We start from the raw sequence: 17,892 nt of genomic DNA, 5'->3' as shown, positions 1-17,892 counted from the left end.
TTTCACGGAAGGAGTCCTTTGGTCGATTCATGAAAAGGGTTTGATTCGAGATGTGTCCTGCTAAAACAACCTTAGACTGTTCGGTCCTGTAGAGCTTTTCTTCAAATTATCCTAGACGAGTTGGAAGCTCTAGATTATGTGCAGTAAGTTTAGAACATTCAGAGGTTTTCTTAGCAAGATCGAAGAGGGGTTCTCTTATCTTTTCTTCTAAGGTATCTAGGAGAGTTTTCTTAGAAACAGTGAGTTTCTTAATTTCTTTCTCAGCATTGTCTACTTTCTCACTAAGAACTTCATTTCTTAACCTAAAGTCTGTCCTTTCTATTCGTAACAGTCTCACACTAGATTCTAGCTCCTTCAATTTTGTTACTTTATCAGCTAGATCCTTTTGAAGTGTTAGGTATGCATTGTTTGACACTTTGATTTTCAATTCAGCTTTTAACCTATGGATCTCATTTTGTAGTCCACTAACTTGACTAGCAAGTGATCTAAGGTCCTTACTCATTTTAGCAAAGCTGTCAACATACATATCAGGCAATTCAGGGAGCATTTTATCATGATTATGGGAAGCAGGTTCATCTTTAATGGGCACATTAATTTGGATAGAAGGGTCATTGGGTCTCTTAGAGGTTGCTTGCAATACATCAGAAACACATTCAGAACTATTATTTACAGAGTTATAATATTCATGAATTATGTCGGTGTAAAGTTGTACCTCTTCCTCATCATCGGAAGAAACACTGTCAGGAACATGGTTCATGTTGGTGAGTTTCACTACATTACCACGTTCGGGCTCCTGTTCACTGTCTGACCAGTTTAGCCAAACATCATCTGAGGCTTTGAGGACCTTCCCCTTTTCGGCATCTTGGGCGAGCAACATCTTTTTCTTGTAGTACTCGGCATCCTTTCGTTTGGGTAGTCTGCATTCTCGTGCAAAGTGACATGTTTTACCATAGTTGAAACAAACATTATCGGGGTCCTTGCTGTCAGGGGCCCGGTATTGAGTGGTAGATGTTTCGGGTTTTTTGTAGTAAGAAGCGATGGATGAGGTTCGATTGTTGTTGTTTTTTCTAAAGCTTCCAGATGATCTCCTGAGATTCAGTTGCTTGCTGAACATTGCGGCAGCCTTGACGAGATCTCGATGTTCTTCATCAACATCAGAGTATGTGTCCTCATCAGAGGAAATGGTTTGTTTTGCTTTGAGTGAGTTGGAGCGGTTGGAAGGGGTTTTGGTGGAGCTTTTGTTAACAAACAAAGCCATTGGATCACTGGTTTCAGTGAGATTGGATTTAGGGTTTTGAGCGGCTAGAACATCAGGTTGACGATTCATTAGTTTCCCTACAACTTCATGGATGTAGTACTTCTTGGTGTTTTTGGAGGCACAGAAGTTGTTTCCAAATGGTGTCCAGGTGGCATTTAGTTTCTTCAGAAATTTCATGTTCAGCTCTTGATTTTCCTTTTTCACTCCAACCTTCTTTAGCTCATTAATGACTTCACAGAAACGTCTGTAGCAGTACTTTAGAGGTTCATCGGGTTTCTGAAAGTAGTACTCATACATTGCGAGAGCTATGTTGAGTTTTGGCTGATCGGATTGACTGTATCCTTCCTGTTGACGGGTGATTTCATCTAGAAGTTCTTTTCCGGATTTCAGAGAGCTGACGGATTTGTACATGTCATGAGGAAGGGCTTGCATGATAATGGACCTGGAATCGATATCGGCTTGAGCTCTCTTAGCTTCTTCACCTTGAAGTTCATAGGGTTTTAGAACCTCACCGGTGTCAGGGTGAAGTGAGATCATAGGTCCATTGAGAAATGATTCCCAAAGGTATTTGGTTTGTTCACCTTTTCCATCTATGAAGTTGTCGAACCTTCTTTTCCATTCTTCGAACAGTCCCTCGAACAGCATGGGAGGATGGGTATCCGAGCCCACGACCAAAGCATCACGGTTTGCAGTAGCCATCTTAACTTAGTAGTGTGAACTGAGTGGTGCAAAAGAGTGGAATTTGAGTAGGACAGTTCTGTGACCAAAATCCTAGGTTTTCGAGCAGGCAAGAAAATAGAGCACTAGTAAAGTTTTCGGTCAGGCACAGTATTCGAGCAGCTAAGGTATTCGAGCACCTATAGTTTTCGAGCAGATAACTAGGGTTTTAAGCAAAACCAAGCCCTCAAAACAGGATGGTTTTCGAGCAAAACCAGGTTATCTGGACACTAAGTTTTCGAGCACAAAATGACAAAAACTTTAAGATTTTCGAGCAACAAGAGATTTTCGTGCAAGTTTTTTGGGCAGTAAAAATTACTGTTTTCAGTCAATCTTTTAAATTTTGAACACAACTTTTCGAGCAAATAATCAAATTACACACTGTTCTCGAGCAAAGATCACCCTTTTTCACAATTTTTCGAGCACTTTGACTGGAAAAACAATTAATTCAGTTTGTTTAAGTTCAAATTGTTTGACTTTTAAGAAAGAGAAAAACAATGCACATGAACACTTGCACACAAGTACAAGTTGATGCACATAAGGACAAGTCCTTTGTCCTTTATGACATAAATCAAGGTAATATGTCAAGGACAAGTCCTTTTCATATCAAAAAAACTATCGGGTAAAGCAGATTTCGGTGGGTATTAACCACAAGTCCAAAGTTTGGAGCCAAAACCAACTAAACACGTGTGAAAAATAACAGTTTTTTCGAGCAATAACCTTAGGGTTTCACTGTAGTGAAGCTACCCTGAGAGGTTTTCGAGCAGTTTCAAACCCAGAAGGGGTTTTCAAGCACCTCACCTGGGAAAAACTTAAGCAATTTCTAAGAATTTTAAGCAGATTTCGCAGAGTTTAAGGACAAATTAGCAATAAATCATGTAACTTTAGAGCCTTTAATTCACCTTAGCATGAATGAAGTGATAGATTACATAAACTTTTCGATTAAACCATGAAATAAAGTAAAATCATTATATTTCAAACATGGCAGCAGAAACATGAATATATGAACATGAACAATGAACAAAGTACATGAGCTAAGCACAAATCTACCAGAAAATTACACAGAATTCATACCATTTCATCATACAAGTCATTTTCATAAGACAGAAACATGTTAAACATATTTTATCACACTAAAAGCATGGTATAGATTAGGTTCTGAGTAATTTTTTCGAGCATAAAAAAATAATATTTTTTAAGAATATGTTAATTTGAGATAGAGCATACGGATTTTAGTGCATGAATAAGTATTTAGAGCAGTTTTCAAACATAAAGATAGATATACTTAACATACAACATGCAAATTCGTGACTAAATGAGACAAAATCGTGATACCTCAACCGAAGAACACTAAACACACCAAAACACCAACCTAGAAGCTTCAATCCTTGGATCTACAAGCAAGATAGCAAGTCCCGCTCTGATACCAATTGTTAGTCCCTAATGAAGCCTAGATTGATCGGTTTATGAGATGTTTAATGGGTTGGAAGTATTAGTTATCAAGAATACAAGAGAGAAAGTGATAAGGAGAATGACGTGCAAAATGGATAACTAGTTCAATAAAGAGTGAGGAGGTTGTTTATATATGACAACCTCCTAAGTTACAAAATATACATTGTTACCATGGTGAAAACCGTAAATACATAACATAATAGGAATAAAACCGTGCGCCACTAAACTATTACATAAACATATGTCAACATATATCATAAACGCCCGTATTTCTTAGATTTTAACAATAACCCGGGAACCTCTAAACCACCAAGTTTTTCTAAACCATTGTGGAAAATGACGGCTCGTATTAGAGGAACACCATATATCCCTAGAAAATTAGGAAAACGAACCAAGTTCGAAGAAGAAGAAACCAGTGATTCAGATTAGAGGGTTGTAATCATGTTATGTATTATATGTATCGTAGTGTGCTTGTACTTTTATGTTCTATGTAAAAATTGCTTGTATTGTTTGTTAATTATCTTTTACGAATCTAATCCTTGTCTATTTTATAGTATAAAAACACAAAATGGACGTTAAGGGTAGACAACCGAATATTTTAGAAGACCTACCAGAGGATATGATTGAGGAAATCTTGTCTAGAGTCGGTCAAAAATCACCAGCACATTTAGTTATGGTGAAATTAACTTGTCAAACATTTGAAAGACTTTCCAGAAATGTCTTAGTTTATAAAAGGCTTTCCTTTAATATGTGGGGTATATCACATTGAGGAGACCGTAAGTTACGCCGTGTTTTCTTTAAAGCGTTAAATGCGAGGAACCCAAATGCAATTTTATGCTATGGGTTAAGAACCTATTTTGACTCAACATATCCCAGCATAGGACTCCGTTCTTTAGAAAGAGCTTCTAACATGCAACATAAAGAAGCATGTTATGCTTACGGGTTAATAATGTTCGCTTCTCATCAAATTGAGAAAAAGAACATTGGATTGCAACTTTAAATAAAACATTCCCACAAGTGACGGACTCGGTAGTTGAGGTGAGAAACAAGGTTTTTAGATTATTACGGGGCAGTTGGGCATTACGAAACCCTCATCCTTTTGATGATGTTACAACATGCTGCCTAGCTAATGGTCATAATGGTTATCTACTACATAACCAAGGATGGGAAATAATATTAGTACAACCAGAATGTATGACTTGTTTCTGGACTTATGAATTACGTGTCTTTATTTCTTTTGCTGAACGGCTTGCGTATTAACTAGAATTGCCTTTATAGCTGCCGGGTAACAAGTTATTATTTGTTATATTTCATCCTATATGTATAATAGTGGTATTGTATGTTTGTAAAATATTGTATAAAAGTTTGAACAATATTATTGTAATAAGTTTTTCATATAGAATCGTAGTGGTTGAATTGTATAATAGCTACTAAGTATGAACTTAATGGGTAGGTACTACCCGAATTAAAACTATAAAATGCTAATATGAAGAAAAAGCTTTTATAAATAAGTTCATATTATGCTACGAAATACTATTGACTACTCTTAAATTCCATATGATTAACTCAATTCTTTTGGCTATTTTTGAAGGAAATGGCACCGACAACTCGTCAGAACTTGAACATAAGTGAGGAAGACTTTCGTGTTTTTCTTGCTGCGAACATAGCCGCAGTGCAGGCCGCAATGCAAAATAACAACAATAACTCTGGTTCTAGCAGTGGAACAAATTCCACAAGAAATCGTGTAGGATATTCCTACAAAGAATTCACTGCCTGTAAACCTTTGGAATTTGATGGAACCGAGGGTCCAATTGGATTGAAACGGTGGACCGAGAAGGTCGAATCGGTGTTTGCCATAAGTAAGTGTACTGAAGAGGACAAAGTTAAGTATGCTACGCATACCTTCACCGGTACCGCGTTAACGTGGTGGAACACCTATCTTGAACAGGTAGGACAAAATGCTGCTTACGCACTACCGTGGTCGGCATTCAAGAAATTGATGAACGAGCAGTACCGTTCTAGAAACGAAGTCAATAAGCTCAAGGTAGAACTTAGAGAGTTACGAACAAAAGGATTCGACATTACCACATATGAACGACGATTTACAGAGCTATGCCTATTGTGTCCGAGAGCGTTTGAAGATGAAGAAGATAAGATCGACGCGTTTGTAAAAGGGTTACCAGTAAGGATTCAAGAAGATGTGAGTTCACACGAGCCCGCTTCCATACAGAAGGCAAGTCGAATGGCTCATAAACTCATAAATCAGATTGAGGGGAGAATTAAAGAACATGCAGCCGAAGAAGCCAACACGAAACAACTCAAGAGAAAGTGGGAGGAAAACAGTGACAGGAGTCACCAGTACAACAACAATAATAATTACAACCACAACCGCAACAACAATCGCAATAATAACCGTAATCCTAACAATAACTACAACAAAAGTCCCAACAACAACAACAACTACAACAACCGTTTTAACAACAATAAAAATTCCTACAACAACCTTAATAACAACAAACAACAGAAACAACCATGCTACAGGTGTACAGAGTACCATCCGAATGCGTTTTGCACAACAGTTTGCACCAAATGTAAGAGAAGTGGTCATGGCGCGGTAAAATGTGAGGTTTACGGACCAAAGAACAACAAAAATAAAGAAACAAATAAGGTCGGAACAAATAATGCCGACATAGTTTGCTATAAATGTGGAAAACCGGGCCACATTATTAGAAATTGCCCAAACCAAGGAAATACTAATGGGCAAGGCCGTGGAAGAGTTTTCAATATTAATGCGGCAGAAGCGCAGAAAGACCCGGAGCTTGTTACGGGTACTTTTCTTATTGACAATACATCTGCTTATGTTTTATTTGATTCGGGTGCGGATAGAACCTATATGAGTAGAGATTTTTGTGCTAAATTAAGTTATCCACTGACGCCTTTGGATAATAAATTTTTACTCGAATTAGCAAACGGTAAATTAATTACAGCAGATAATATATGTCGGAATCGAGAAATTAAGCTGGTTAGTGAAACATTTAAGATTGATTTGATACCAGTAGAGTTAGGAAGTTTTGATGTGATAATTGGCATGCACTGGTTGAAAAAGGTGAGAGCAGAGATCGTATGTTACAAAAATGCAATTCGCATTGTACTAGAAAAAGGAAAACCCTTAACGGTATACGGAGAAAAGAGCAATGCGAAGTTAAATCTTATTAGTAATTTGAAGGCACAAAAACTAATAAGAAAAGGTTGTTACGTCATTCTAGCACACACCGAGGAAGTTAAACCTGAAGAAAAGAACATCAGTGATGTTCTTGTCGCAAAAGTATTTTTCGATGTATTTCCGAAAGAATTACCGGGATTACCCCCACATCGATTGGTTGAATTTCAAATAGACCTTGTACCAGGAGCTACACCAATAGCTCGTACTCCATACAGACTCGAACCCAGTGAAATGAAGGAACTCTAAAACCAACTACAAGAACTTTTAGAGCGTGGTTTTATACGACCAAGTACATCACCATGGGGAGCTCCTGTTTTTTTTGTCCAAAAGAATGATGGTACATTCAGGTTTTGTATCGACTACCGAGAGTTGAACAAACTTACCATTAAGAACTATTATCCACTACCGAGAATTAATGACTTATTTGATCAACTACAAGGCTCGTCAGTTTATTCGAAGATTGATTTACGTTCTGGGTATCATCAAATGCGGGTGAAGGAGGATGATATTCCAATGGCTGCTTTCAGAACGCATTACGGTCATTACGAGTTTATGATTATGCCGTTTGGGTTGACTAACGCACCAGCTGTGTTCATGGACCTCATGAACCGAGTGTGTGGACCATACCTTGACAAGTTTTTCATTGTTTTCATCGATGACATACTTATTTACTAAAAGAATTATCAAGAGCACGAAGAACATTTAAGAAAAGTGCTAGAGTTGTTGAGGAAAGAAAAACTGTACGCTAAATTTTCAAAGTGTGCATTTTAGTTGGAAGAAGTTCAATTCCTCGATCACATAGTGAACAAAGAAGGTATTCAGGTGGATCCGGCAAAGATTGAAACCTTTAAAAAGTGGGAAACCCCTAAAACTCCGAAGCATGTACTTCAATTTTTAGGATTGGCTGGTTACTACAGAAGATTCATCCAAGATTTTTCCAAAATAGCAAAACCCTTGACTGCATTAACGCACAAAGGGAAGAAATTTGAATGGAAGGATGAGCAGGAGAAAGCGTTTCAATTGTTGAAGAAAAAGTTAACTACGACACCTATATTGTCATTACCTGAAGGGAATGATGATTTTGTGATATATTGTGACACCTGAAAGCAAGGTCTCGGTTGTGTATTAATGCAATGAATGAAGGTAATTGCTTATGCGTCTAGACAGTTGAAGATTCACGAGCAGAATTATATGACGCATGATTTGGAATTAGGCGCAGTTGTTTTTGAATTAAAGACTTGGAGGCACTACTTATATGGGGTCAAAAGTATTATATATAACGACCACAAAAGTCTTCAACACATATTTAATCAGAAACAACTGCACATGAGGCAGCACAGGTGGATTGAATTGTTGAATGATTACGACTTTGAGATTTGTTACCACCCGGGGAAGGCAAATGTGGTAGCCGATGCCTTGAGCAGAAAGGACAAAGAATCCATTCGAGTAAAAGCTATGAATACAATGATTCACAAAAACCTTACTACTCAAATAAAGGAGGCGCAACAAGGAGTTTTAAAAGAAAGAAATTTAAAGGATGAAATACCCAAAGGATCGGAGAAGCATCTTAATATTCGGGAAGACGGAACCCGGTATAGGGCCGAAAGAATTTGGGTACCAAAATTTGGAGATATGAGAGAAATGGTACTTAGAGAAGCTCATAAAACCAGATACTCAATACATCCTGGAATGGGGAAGATGTACAAGGATCTCAAGAAACATTTTTGGTGGCCGGGTATGAAAGCCGATGTTGCTAAATATGTAGGAGAATGTTTGACGTATTCTAAGGTCAAAGCTAAGCATCAGAAACCATCAGGTCTACTTCAACAACCCGAAATCCCGGAATGGAAATGGGAAAACATTACCATGAATTTCATCACTAAATTGCCAAGGACTGCAAGTGTTTTTGATACTATTTGGGTAATAGTTGATTGTCTCACCAAATCAGCACACTTCCTGCCAATAAGAGAAGATGACAAGATGGAGAAGTTAGCACGACTGTATTTGAAAGAAGTCATCTCCAGACATGGAATACCAATCTCTATTATCTCTGATAGGAATGACCGATTTATTTCAAGATTCTGGCAGACATTACAGCAAGCATTAGGAACTCGTCTAGACATGAGTACTTCCTATCATCCACAAACTGATGGGCAGAGTGAAAGGACGATACAAACGCTTGAAGACATGCTACGAGCATGTGTTATTGATTTCGGAAATAGTTGGGATCGACACATTCCGTTAGCAAAATTTTCCTACAACAACAACTACCATTCAAGCATTGAAATGGCGCCGTTTGAAGCACTTTATGGAAGAAAGTGCAGGTCTCCGATTTGTTGGAGTGAAGTAGGGGATAGACAGATTACGGGTCCGGAGATAATACAAGAAACTACTGAGAAGATCATCCAATTTCAACAACGGTTGAAAACCACCCAAAGTCGACCAAAGAGCTACGCTGACATTAAAAGAAAAGATATAGAATTTGAAATTGGAGAGATGATCATGCTTAAAGTTGCACCTTGGAAAGGTGTTGTTCGATTTAGTAAACGGGGGAAATTAAATCCAAGGTATATTGGACCATTCAAGATTATTGATCGTGTCGGACCAGTTGCTTACCGACTTGAATTACCTCAACAACTTGCGGCTGTACATAACACTTTCCACGTCTCGAATTTGAAGAAATGTTTTGCTAAAGAAGATCTCACTATTCCGTTAGATGAAATTCAAATCAACGAAAAACTTCAATTTATTGAAGAACCCATCGAAATAATGGATCGTGAGGTTAAAAGACTTAAGCAAAACAAGATACCAATTTTTAAGGTTCAATGGAATGCTCATAGAGGACAAGAGTTCTCCTGGGAATGAGAAGATCAGATGAAGAAGAAATACCCGCACTTATTTCCAGAAGATACGTCAACACCTCCAACTGCTTAAAATTTCGGGACGAAATTTATTTAACGGGTAGGTACTGTAGTGACCCGAACTTTTCCATGTTTATATATATTAAATGAAATTGTTATTTACATGATTAAGTGTTTCCAACATGTTAAGCAATCAAACTTGTTAAGACTTGATTAATTGAAATAGTTTTCGTATAGACAATTGACCACCCAAGTTGACCGGCGATTCACGAACTTTAAAACTTGTAAAAACATATATATGTATATATATATATATATATATATATATATATATATATATATATATATATATATATATATATATATATATATATATATATATATAGTTAACATGATATTATGATAAGTATGTATCTCATTAAGTATATTAACAACAAAATACATATGTAGAAACAAGACTACTAACTTAAGGATTTCGAAACGAGACATACATGTAACGATTATCGTTGTAACAACATTTAAATGTATATAAATCATATTAAGATATATTAATACATCATAATATCATGATAATGCAATAATTTAATGTCTCATTAAATATAATAAAAAATGGGTTAACAACATTTAACAAGATCGTTAACTTAAAGGTTTCAAAATAACATTTACATATAACGACTAACGATGACTTAACGACTCAGTTAAAATGTATATACATGTAGTGTTTCAATATGTATTCATACACTTTTGAAAGACTTCAAGACACTTATCAAAGTACTTCTGCTTAACAAAAATGCTTACACTTACATTCTCATTCATTTTCATCAAAATTCTACTCGTATGCACTCGTATTTGTACTTGTACAATACACAGCTTCTAAATGTATTTACTATTAGTATATACACTCCAATGATCAGCTCTTAGCAATCCATGTGAGTCACCTAACCATGTGGGAACCATCATTTAACATCTAGCTTGACTTATGAGCAAGGAAACAAAAACAAGAACTCCTTTTAACCCCACTCACCTTCACCACTCACCACCTACTCCATTTCACTTCCAATTTTCTTCCCAATTCTCTCTCAAAACACACACACTCTTCCATGAACATCTAAGTTACTATTTTTACAGCAAAAATCATCAAATACAAGCTTTGGTTATTACCTATAATCATCATAAAAACAATTACTCAAGAATACATCAAGAACACTTCCAAGTTTACAAGTTTACTTCCAAGTTTCCTAATCCATTCCAAGCAATCATCTAAGATCAAGAAAACTTTGTTATTTACAGTAGGTTATCTTTCTAAATCAAGGTAATATTAATATTCAAGCTTTGATTCAATTTCTATAACTATAACTATCTTAATTCGAGTAATAATCTTACTTGAACTTGTTTTTGTGTCATGATTCTATTTCAAGAACTTCCAAGCCATCAAAGATCCTTTGAAGCTCAAGTAATTTTTTCATCATTTCCAGTAGGTTTACCTACTAAACTTGAGGTAGTAATGATGTTCATAACATCATTCGATTCATATATGTATAACTATCTTATTCGAAGATTTGAACATGTAATCACTAGAACATAGTTTAGTTAATTCTAAACTTGTTCGCAAACAAAAGTTAATCCTTCTAACTTGACTTTTAAAATCAACTAAACACATGTTCTATATCTATATGATATGCTAACTTAATGATTTAAAACCTGAAAACACGAAAAACACCGTAAAACTGGATATACGCCGTCGTAGTAACACCGCGGGCTGTTTTGGGTTAGTTAATTAAAAACTATGATAAACTTTGATTTAAAATTTGTTCTTCTGGGAAAATGATTTTTCTTATGAACATGAAACTATATCCAAAAATCATGGTTTAACTCAAAGTGGAAATATGTTTTCCAAAATGGTCATCTAGACGTCGTTCTTTCGACTGAAATGACTACCTTTACAAAAATGACTTATAACCTGTATTTTCAACTACAAAATTATACCTTTTCTATTTAGATTCATAAACTTAAGTTCAATATGAAACCATAGCAACTTGAATCACTCAAAACAGATTTAAAACGAAGAAGTTATGGGTAAAACAAGATTGGATATTTTTGCTTGTTGTAGCTACGTGAAAATTGGTAATAAATCTATATTAATCATATCCTAGCTAACTCATATTGTATTATACATGTATTCTAATATATTATGTAATCTTGGGATACCATAGACACGAATACAATGTTTTGACATATCATATCGACCCATCTATATATATATTTCGGAACAATCATAGACACTCTATATGCAGTAATGTTGGAGTTAGCTATACAGGGTTGAGGTTGATTCTAAAATATTATATATACTTTAAGTTGTGATCTAGCCTGAGGGTTGTATACACGAGGTCGTGGATTGATTCGAGATAATATATATTGCTTTATTTTCTGTACATCTAACTGTGGACAACTAGTTGTAGGTTACTAACGAGGACAGTTGACTTAATAAACTTAAAATAGCAAAACGTATTAAAAATATTGTAAATATATTTTGAACATACTTTGATATATATGTACATATTTGTTATAGGTTCGTGAATCAACCAGTGGCCAAGTCTTACTTCCCGAAGAAGTAATAATCTGTGAAAGTGAGTTATAGTCCCACTTTTAAAATCTAATATTTTGGGATGAGAATACATGAAGTTTTATAAATGTTTTACAAAATAGACATAAGTAAAGGAAACTACATTATATGGCTAGATTATTAAACCGAATATGCCCCTTTTTAGTCTGGTAATCTAAAAATTAGGGAACAGACACCCTAATTGACGCGAATCCTAAAGATAGATCTATTGAGCCCAACGAGCCCCATCCAAAGTACCAGATGCTTTAGTACTTCGAATTCATCATGTCCGAAGGGAGTCCCAGAATGATAGGGGATATTCTATATGCATCTTGTTAAGGTCGGTTACTCGGTGTTCACCATATGAATGCTTTTTGTCTCTATGCATAGGACGTATATTTATGAGAAATGGAAATGAAAATCTTGTGGTATATTATTACGATTTGATAAATATATAGGTTAAACCTATAACTCACCAACATTTTTGTTGACGTTTAAAGTATGTTTATTCTCAGGTGATTATTAAGAGCTTCCGCTGTTTCATGCTAATATATGGACAAGATGTGGTGTCAGCATGCTTGTATAATATTGTTTAAAACTGCATTCGAGATTTACTTTGTTGTAACATATTAAAATTGTAAACCAATATGTATTGGTAGTGTGTAAGTGTGATATTTTAGATTATCATTTCTGGATAATCTAGGTGGTGACTTTTTAACTTTGTGGATAAAATAAAGGTTATGATTTGTTTTAAAAACGAATGCAGTCTTTGAAAAACGTCTCATATAGAGGTCAAAACCTCGCAACGAAATCAATTAATATGGAATGTTTATAATCAATATGAACGGGACATTTCAAATAGGGCAATTATAATGAATAGACAAATGCATACATTAATTTAAGATAACCAAATATATCATTAAATTAAGGAAAGTGTTCGTGGACCGTTACAAATGCTTGACATCTCCGATTCTAGACAACTTCTTAGTACAATCTTCGACGTTCGCCTCCGGGTACTAAATTTCTCGCTCGGAGGTGAGAAGGCCTCGAAAGACTATTTATACTAGAATTTGGCCTGGCTGGCCGTCCATGGCAGGCCGTCTATAATCTTGGTAGGCCATCCAATTTGGGGTGGCCCGTTTAATTAGCTCGTAAAAATTGGGTGTTGGGTCATCCAATTTGGAGGTGGCCCGTTTAATTAGCCCGTGCAATATGGCAGACCGTTTTCAATTAGGCTGGCCATCCACATACAATGGCAGGCCATTTTTCTCCTCTTTGGCAGGCCGTATTTCTTGGGGTTTTCCAGTATTCCGCTGTTTTCGCTCTAGATCCTTCGTTTTAAGCCCGTTTTCGTTGATTCTTCTTGCGTCGTCTTCATAATCACTTGATCTATCAAACAAGACAAATAAATGCTTAATTCTCTGGAAAAAGTTAATTAATTTGTGCTATTAAGTTTGAATATCAGGGATAAAAACGCGACTTTTTGGCCGATATCAAATATCCCACACTTAGACATTGCTTGTCCTCATGTAATCTTTTGAACTTTCAAACTCTTGGGTGTCCTGTTCTACATGTTCAAGTGTTATTGCTTATTGTGACGCAAGGATAGAAACGTAATCTAATGACTTTTACTACTAAAGAACCCATTCTGCAAGCATGAGAGAAGGTTACATGACTATAGTTGCCTCACTCGGGTCACTCAATTCATTAAGTGTATCGGGTTTCCTAGTTTCTAAATTTGAAATATAATGCTCAACAGCCTGTCATGCAGAAATCTTCGTCATAGGCTTGATCACGACTCAAATCTTTTCAGTGTTAAGTAGAAATTGTACCCTATGATAATTTGTAAATAACTTCAGAAGGGTGAGGGAATGAAAGGGTTAGAGGTTTATTTGGATAGACATGAGTTCTTTTTATTCTTTTAGTTCAAGCATGATAGGGTGTTCTTTGTTAATCTTTCGGAGTTTCTTTTGAGCATTTCTTCTTGACTGCTTTTCTCGGAGCTTCTTTTTACAGATTCTGCTCCCTTTCTCAGAATCTTGAAATGAGACTTTGTCTTCTTTTTGAGGATTTTTATCTTTTTTCTATTTTGACAAGCATTTTTTCTTTCATCCTCGAGATTCTTCTTTCATAGCAGTTTCCTTTGGATTTTTCCTAAGATGCTCGTGTTTTTCATGGTTTTTCTCTTCTCCTCTCCGATCAATCTTTGATTTTGCCTTTATTTTGAGATGGGGTGAGGTGAACATGGATGAAGTTGAATATTTTTGTGGTTTTTGAGTGAATATTTAGGGTGAAAGGAACGGAAATGGAAATGGAGGTTTTGAGAAGTTTTTATGTCACGAAAAATCAAGGTTTTTAAACGCTTTCTACTTATGCTTAATCGGATATGTAGATCGAGAGCAAATTCTGATTCAGAGTTGTTGACATCGGCACACTTAACAGAAGTATCATGAAGCACTACGAATGAGTGATGTGGTCTTATTCGGGTGACTCACACAATTATAATGGGTTAAATATGCTAAGTCATACAATGCTCTTTTAGAATAGGTTTCATTTTTGTAAAAATGTTTGATTTTGTTTAAACCTTTTATCTGATTTAGCAAAAACATTGACTTTCGAGAGCAATAACCCTAAGCATTTTTGTTTCAAAAGATATAAATTTTTGAAAAATTTAGTGTTTTACGGCATTTGAGGACTAACAAGAATCGTATGTACAATACTGCTATCACACACTTAGAATTTAAAGTGATGCCATTTGTTATTAAAAATCTAATGCGCAGTGAGAAATGTAGTACTCCCCTTTTGCTCGCAAGGTGCATATATGGACGTGCCGCTTTAGAGTATCTTCTAATGAGTTACTCGACATCATCTTTTTGCGAAGATCGTCCATGCTTCCATGCTTCCAAGTCATTTGTATCGATGCAATCGTTATTTGTACGGTTTTTATTTATAATATATTAAACATGCATAAACAGGAAATAAAGTGCAACAGTGTAATAGGCCCACATCGGGCATACAAACCAAAATATAAATGTATGATAAGACAGATAATATAATATTGTATCATGATAATCAAGAGGGTATGAGATCACTCATCCTGAGGGTGCGTCATCACAAGTTTGAGGAATGTTATATATAACGGTAGTGTGTGGTTGTTTGAGAATAGCCTGGGATGACTGGGCTTCGCTGGTGCCAAAATGCTGCTTAGTCTGATGGGTGTCATTAGTGAACCGGTCTGCAATATCTCCAGTAGGAATCCGGGAAGATGATGGGTCATGAAAACTGAAATGCCCTGAACTACTCCCGAGTGTGTATGGTCGATTCTGCCAACTGTAACCATCTGAATGACTACTCCATATCCCTGATGTTGGGATTTAACAAGTTCATAATATACTTAAACCATTTTAAGAATTAAGAAAGTGGAAGCACGTTAATTACCAATTTTAGTCTTATTAAACTTTAACCAATTAAAGTTAAATCCCAATAAGGATTAAGTTGTGAAACATACTTACAAACTAAGAGTGGGTTTAGAGATTATACCTCCTCAAGCTAGTTGAGGGTTGTTTTCAAAGTTGCAAGATGATGATGATGATGATGATGAATGCAAGCCTCAAAGTGATGAAACCTCAAGAGATTATACCCCAAACTTTTCACCAACACCCTAGCTTTTAGTTAGGATTTATTTGATACTTGAAACCAAGCTTGCAAAGAAGAAAATGGATCTCCTTATGACCTCCAAAGGCCACGGCCTGGACAGCTGCAAAAGAGAAGTTTGTGAAGTTTTTTTTGAAGTGTAATTGCATGTGTATATTGTTCCAAGAGTCAAGATGCTAGTATATGGAAGTGGGAAAGCATAGGTCAAGGAATCTAAGTCATAAGCATGTGAACTTGCAACTCCAAGGCCACTTACTCTTCCATGTTATAAAATAAGTTTTATATAAATTAAATTTTATAAAACTTTTATAAAACTTCCATATACATATATATTTGTTATGTACATATATTTTATAAAACCAAAACTTTATAAAATGTAACATAACAAAATAAATTATTTAACCTATAAATAATTTAAACTCGTGTTATATAAATTATTCCATAATTTATATGTATACACATCAAGTAATATTTCAGAAAACCATTTTTCTTAAAGTTCAAGTGTCGCGTATTTAATCAATGATCCAATCGTTAAGATTAAATACGTATAAGGTGTCGGTAAGTTTGTTATTGGGTATGACCCGACTTGGATCATAACACATTAGCCACATTAATTTAATATGTCTCTCGGGCATACGAAATACCTTCAATCTCCCACTTGCACGAGAAAGATAAGAAATTAATGCAAGTGATGGATACCACCTAACGACCGTCCATCACCCCCAATATTCTATGACTTTGTGCCATTCAATAACATCATCCCTTTCGAGTTCCCACCTCGAATATAAATAGGTGAATCTTTCATTATATCCTTTCGTCCTAGATGTCATGTTAAATCTAAGAGATACTGAGTGATCACTCTCTTTTAGATTTAACTTTATCAGGCCTTAGACATCTGACTCTCAACGAATAAGAGGGACAAATTCCATCTTGACTACATACGTCCTAAATATGTACCTTGCATTATACCTGAGCTCTTCCTTGTGAACTACCATATTTCAGAATAGCGAAGGAAAGAATCAAGGCACAATACTTGGTAAATATCCGAACCCAATATGTATCTCAGGTCAGAGGATACAATGATATTCGCCTTTACTCAAGATTACAAGTGATCAACCACAAAGGCTCTATTAAGTAAGTCTTGAGAGCGGGTCTTCCAATATTTGTGTCCCACAAATATCTATGAACCTTGGTTGCAACCTTACCCCACATTCATCCCGTGAATGTATACCAATCCAAGTTCATAATAGTCTAAACCTCACACTTGTTCCCACAACTGTGATCGACTACGGAATTTAGAATAATTACTTATTCATGGATAAAATATGCAAAATAGGAACATAACTCAAAATAAATTAATACCATAATTATATTAATGAGTTTGAACAATTTCGTTCCGTTACAATACTTAAAACAGATCATGACCAATCACTAGAATATCGAAGCCCTAATGCACAAACATGTCCAGTATGTTTTGCTCCATGTAAGAGTTTCGTGAGAGGATCCGCTATATTAAGATCTGTGTGAACTTTGCGAATACATATCTTTCCCTTTTCAACTTCATCCCTTATGTAGTTGAATCTCTGCTCAATGTGACGGGTCTTTTGGTGAGCACGAGGTTCTTTGATTTGAGCAATACCACCCTCGTTGTCACAAAAGATCTCAAGAGGGTCCTGAATGGAAGGGACTACTCCTAAGTCGTCGATGAATTTCTTCATCCATGCAGCTTCCTGCGCTGCCAATGAGGTAGCAATGTACTCCGACTCTGTAGTGGATAATGCAACAACATCCTGTTTTGAACTCTTCCAAGAGACCGCACCTCCATTTAACGTGAATACATAACCGGATTGTGATCGAGAATCATCTCGATCAGTTTGGAAACTCGCGTCCACGTAACCTTTTACAGCGAGTTCCTCCTCACCAGACCCATATATTAGAAACATATCCTTAGTCCTCCTAAGGTATTTCAATATACTTTTAACAGCAATCCAATGACTGTTTCCTGGGTTATTCTGGTATCTGCTTGTCAGGCTAAGAGCGCATGACACATCCGGTCTAGTGCATATCATTGCATACATGATTGACCCAATGGCAGACGCATATGGGACTTTCTTCATTCTCTCTT

The sequence above is a fragment of the Rutidosis leptorrhynchoides genome, chromosome 2 (assembly GCF_046630445.1).
Source record: "Rutidosis leptorrhynchoides isolate AG116_Rl617_1_P2 chromosome 2, CSIRO_AGI_Rlap_v1, whole genome shotgun sequence".
NCBI classification, from domain to species: domain Eukaryota; kingdom Viridiplantae; phylum Streptophyta; class Magnoliopsida; order Asterales; family Asteraceae; genus Rutidosis; species Rutidosis leptorrhynchoides.
Note: the sequence above shows the minus strand (reverse complement) of the source record.